A 6,000-nucleotide genomic window follows, 5' to 3' on the forward strand; every position below is an offset into this window, starting at 1 on the left:
CGTTTTCGGTTAAATGATTTAACATTAATAACCTTTTTAGCTAACACATTAGCCGCGTTCACACTGCGGTACTTTTCCCACAAAGGTTCATGCGAACTTAGTTCATGCGGCTCTTTCGGCTCCCAAACGGCTCTTCAGTGTACCACATATTATACCTTTTAATTAAATCAAATGTAGCCCTGTTTTGACTAATTATATGTGTACATATATATCACTTAAATTATTCAATGCATCCTTTGTACTGAAGTATTCAAAAGTAAAAATTACATGTTTAATATAAATGATTTGCTGTGGCCAATTGTTTTCATTGCATTTACAGACCTGTGTAACTCTCTGATACCACCTACACAAGAGCCAATCACAATAAGACCTGCGATGCAGTGAACCAATCACCTTTGAGGGGGGGAACCTATCGTTGATTAAACACTATCCAGTGTTTCCCCTACCATTGTCTTGGAGGGGCGCTGCACCCCGCCAACGGAGCCCCGCGCCCCCCCTGAAATTCAAGGTGTTTAAAAAATATATATAATTATTTTTTAAATATATATATATATATATAGCACCAAATTGCAAATAATCTATAACTACTGTCACTTTTCACATTGAACATGTGCTCTTTTATTAAATAAACTAAACGTTTCATTTGAACTTGTAAGCTTAGTGTTTTTGACCCTAAGAAACACTGATGCATTAATCAATAACAATAATCCACAGCTCCTCTCTCTGCTCCAGAGGATTTAAAAAATATATATCCCAATGCCACACAAACGCATCAGTGACTAGGTTGAAATCTTGTCTCCAGAAAACAAAAAACTGAAATAAGCGGTATCAGTGACTGTGTGCTTGATGTGGCTCTTTGCAGTAACATAGAACAAATGTGGCTCTTAACCTCTGACTGGTTGGCCACCCCTGCTGTAGCCTATGTGCTATGACATAAATCCTTTGAATCTGAATCTTGGAAACACGTAATTGTTGAATGGATTAACTGCATAGTTAACATGTTGGCCCTCTATTGTCTTTTATAATGCACTCTTACATTTAAAACAACATTATTCAAAAGAAAGTTGAATATCTACAGACCTCAAAAAGTTATTTTATGTGTTTTTGTTTATTATTTTTATTAGGGAAGGAGATGCCTGAAAAACACTGCAGTGCCCACCATTTTGTATTTCACCAAAGAACAACAGCCTGGAAGCAAAAGCAGGGTGAGTAGCAATGATGAGGTAAGTGACACTCCTAGTTCGACTGTTAACAGCAATGAGGAGGTTGCAGATGGAGACCATGGTAGTGGTGAAAACAGTCTTGCTGCTGATCAGAGCAATATCATTATGATACAAGGCACGCCTGAAGAAGCCTTTGTTGTTCCACATGTGGAGCGTAATGACATTCCAACAGCCAATGCTTGTGAGGAGGATGTTGGTTTGGGTAGCAGCAGCCAACAAACAAAACAAATTGGAAAACAGACAGACTCCGCCTCTGTTCACTCTTACACTTGGGCTTTAAACTAAGACGAGTCATACTGAATAGTTTGTGCACACATTTCTAACATGTGATCTTTCTTTCATGTAGGACGCTCGAGGGAAGTTGCAACGCCTCGGCCAATGGGATGTCTTCTCCACGTGAAAGAGATTGAAGGCATCATTTATAACTTGAGACAATTTTCCAAAAGTTATGACTTGTATTGGCTTAGATAGTAATGGTGTCACGGTCGAGTGAAGGAAGCAGGACCCAAATGCAGATAACTTTAGAGAAACCCTTTATTATAAGGATAATGCCAAGATACGGAACACTCACCGGTGAACTCAGTCACCAACAAACAATGACCCAACACTGAACACAGAAGTCCAAAACCCCAAGCAGGGTGGGCGGAGGGGGTCCGGAGGACGGGTCTTGGGCTGACAGCCCAGGAACACAGCGGAAGACCAGGAAGGGGTCTCGGGCGGACGGCCCGGGGGGCAAGGTACAGTCCAAAAAGGGGGATTCGGGCGGACTGCCCGGGGACAAGGCAGAGAACCAGGAAGGGGTCTCGGGCGGACGGCCCGGGGTCAAAACAGAGTCCAAGGTGGGGACCATGGAGGACCGAAGGCAGCGGCAGGAAGAGTCAGGGGGCCGGGTCTGAGAGCGAAGGCAACGGCAGGAAGAGTCAGGGGGCCGGGCCCGAGGCCGAAGACCGCAGCTCTCAGGGGGCCGGGCTCGAGGGCGAAGACCGCGGCTCTCAGGGGGCCGGGCTCGAGCCGGTGTCGACCGGACAGGATCAGGAGGCCGGGCAGGAAAGCGCTGATGGGACAGCTCCGGAGATCGGGCAGGACCCGGTGTCGGCCAGACAGAAACCGGCGCCGGTCGGACAGGCTTCAGCAGGATCCCCCACGGAAAAGGACCAGGAGTTGGCAGGAACCCCGGCAGGAAACCATGGTTCTCCATTACCCGTGGTCGCTACGAGGGCCTGCGAGGTTATCCAGAGTCACCAAAGGTCCCAGGGCGCCCCGGAGAGCACACCGCATGGGTTTCGGATCTGATAAATGCACGAAGCACGGAACTTCACCGAAGGTCAGCGTTCGTTGACATCTATTAGGTCTAGACGTGTCACAGTCACCCAAGTAACGTTGAGCAATCAAGGGAACCATAACTGATTCGATGAGAGTAGCATGTTATGAAGTAGGGTCGACCATATATCATGTGGAGCCACCGAACACTGGTCCCCGGGGGAACCGGTGCCCGGAGCAAGGCCAATTGCCGCAGCTATGCAACAGTGGAGGGTTCGAGAAACAGTGTTTGCACCGCGGCGGAGGTGGGGAGGTTCCAGCCCGGAACCTCCGCCCCGCCGCGGGACCCGTGGTAGGACACCTGAGTCAGACGGTTCGTCTCGGTCACGCTTCATATCGGGCAGGCAGGAAGGCTGTGCTCCGCGGGGTTACCCCCACGCAGCACACCCTCCCGGCCATCAGAGTCGAACCCGCAGTTCGGGGGAACCGACCGCCATAGCACCGGCACGAGGCCGGGCCGGCGAAGGCCCTCCGATGGCGGGTCGCGTTTGCCATTCGATCAGTGAGAAATCAGGACTTTTTGGAGAACCAGAGAAAAGGGGTGAAAATGGGAAAAAAGTACCCCAAAATAGTGTTCCATAAGGCGGGTAGAGTCCCCTGACAACTCCCCCTACCTTCCTCCAGAGTCGGAAAAAGTCTAAGTTAACTTTTTGGAAGAACCATAGAAAAGGGTGAAAATGGATAAAATGTATCCGAAAATAGTGTTCCATAAGGCGGGTAGAGTCCCCTGACAACTCCCCCTACCTTCCTCCAGAGTCGGAAAAAGTCTAAGTTAACTTTTTGGAAGAACCATAGAAAAGGGTGAAAATGGATAAAATGTATCCGAAAATAGTGTTCCATAAGGCGGGTAGAGTCCCCTGACAACTCCCCCTACCTTCCTCCAGAGTCGGAAAAAGTCTAAGTTAACTTTTTGGAAGAACCATAAAAAGGGGTGAAAATGGATAAAATGTATCCCAAAATAGTGCCTCTTGAGGCGGGTAGAGTCCCCTGACAACTCCCCTTGCATTGCTCCAGAGACCAGTTTGAAAACTTAAAGTTTTGTGAGAACCATGATTGGGGGTCCTCCAGGCAACAATTTCATCCGATCCAAAGTGCTCATGAGGCGGATACATTCCTCCATGATTTCCCCATCAAGTGAAAATAGCTCGTTTTTTTCTAAGTGCTCTCAAAAACCGGGTTTCTGATTTCGTGCAGATGGTAGCTTGGAAAAGATGAATGAATTTTTTCAGGGAAATGGACAGGAATCTGTCCATTTCATCCACATTCGACGACCCCATTAGAAATGCATGAAATGGACAGGAATCTGTCCATTTCATCCACATCCACACGCTTCACTTGCATCTGGTGGATAAGTACTTTTCTCTTCAGGGACTTCAGGATGGCAACTACTTCCCGTTTGATTAAAATCATGTCGTTTTGACTGAGCCTGCTCCCCTTGCACGGTGTGTCGGCCATGTACTTGAGAAAGTGTGATATATTTTTGATATAGAAGTCGGAGGTCGTGACCTGAAGGCTTGACTTTATCAGGCTCCGGGACCACCCGCGTATCCTCTTGAGATCCCTCAAAAAGAGCCAGTCAGACAGGCGATTGAAACCGTGAGCCATGAAACTTAGGAACGACTTCACTCTGCTTAGTTTGGAGACTGTGTTTTCTTGGAGCCTCACTGGTGGGTCGATACCTACATAATGCTCCCGGTATCCTTGCAGATACTCCTCTGTGAAATATAAAACAGTACTTTAATGACAACACATGGTGTATCACAGAAACTGCATTTGTCACATATTCAACACACTTACCCATGATCCGTGGGAATGTGATGTCCCGCATTATATTTCCCCGGCCCCTGCCGCGGAACCAGGGGGAATGTATGGGAGGGGAGGTTGACGAGGCCTCTGTATGCATGGATGCAGGTTCTGAGGAGCTGGATGAATGTGTGTGAGAGCCAGTGGGGGACTTGCTGCAGGCGGGAATGGGAGACTTGCTGCAAGCGGGAATGGGAGACTTGCTGCAGGCGGGAATGGGAGACTTGCTGCAGGAGGGACCTTTCGACTTGGACAGCCTCGTTGGTGTCGACTCTGTTCGGGGTCGTTTCTTTAGAATGACCCGCTCTCGTTCCTCCCCATCGAACACGGGCATGTCCCCGGCCCGCTGATCCATCCTCTGTCGCTTGTGTTTTATCCTCTGCTGCAACTTGCAGCGCAGGGATTTCACCTCAGCAGCATATCTGTCCCGCTGAGCCCTCACTGTGTTTGCCTCCATCCTCCATTTCTTACAGTCCGGGTTGTCACATTCATTCACCGGGGACAAGGGTGGAGGTTGTGACAGTACATCGTCGTCTTCCACCATATCAACAGCCCAAGAGGTGATCATTTCTACCGTGGGGTTTGTCATTCGGAGTTCATAAAGCTCTTTCTTTGCCACTGTCATTTTCAGTTTATTTTGAACCACATGTATTTCCTCCCGGGACAGCTCAACATGGTCTCTGTCCAAGTGGCGATCCAGCCTTGTGCCGCGGTACATTGCATCCTGCAATGGGACAGGGATGGAGCCTAATGTTGGTCCGTCCGTTGGCGAACAACAGCAGAATTTTTCTTTCAACCAAGTTACGCACACCATGGTGCCTCTGCAGGTGCTTGCTCAGGGCGCGGTAGGAACTATTACAGATCGGACAACGGACCGCCATCCGACCTGTATTCTTGAGCATTTCGGTACCGGGAAATGTCACCAGTAGAAGGTATAGAAGCGTGGGTGAAAAAGAAGGAAGCGTGAAAAGACTGAAGAAAGGTGCACTCAGCTTATTTTCAAATCAGTGTTTGTTTTCATTTGCATCATCGTGCGGTGTCCCATTTAGGCACTCGTTAGGCGGACAGAGATCCCTGTCATCTCTTGGTCTTATCATCCAGGCAAGGCGGGGTCCAAAACTGGATGAAATTGACCAAAAAGTTAAAAATAAATACAATAATTCATCCATGGAAAGATGCATGAAAGTAAAAAAAAAGTATCCGAAAATAGTGTTCCATAAGGCGGGTAGAGTCCCCTGACAACTCCCCTCACGTTCCTCCAGAGTCTGGTTCTCCCAAAGGATACCCGACAGTTTCGGGTACGACAACATGGGGATAACAGTACCCTCCGGGCGCTCCGTCCCCCAGGGGGACGGAGGCATTGAACCCCTCGCACCTGCCCCCGGAGGAGGCAGGGGAGTCAGGTACCGGAGGGCGCACGGTGGACGACCAGGGCGAGGCCGCCACACCGCGCTGGAGTCAGAGTTCCGTGTGTTCGAGCCGGGTCCCGGTGAAGCGCAGGACGGAGCACCCGGCAGTAGCCTCCAGCAGACCCCCCCGCGCGGTTCCCTCGTCCCTCGGAAGAGGTGGAGAGGCGGAGGGGTGGGTGTTTTCATCTGCTGGCGGGTTGCCGAAAATAGTGGCTCGTTATTTTGTGACAACTCCCCTTGAATTC

The sequence above is a fragment of the Pseudochaenichthys georgianus genome, unplaced genomic scaffold, assembly GCF_902827115.2.
Source record: "Pseudochaenichthys georgianus unplaced genomic scaffold, fPseGeo1.2 scaffold_678_arrow_ctg1, whole genome shotgun sequence".
NCBI lineage: Eukaryota > Metazoa > Chordata > Actinopteri > Perciformes > Channichthyidae > Pseudochaenichthys > Pseudochaenichthys georgianus.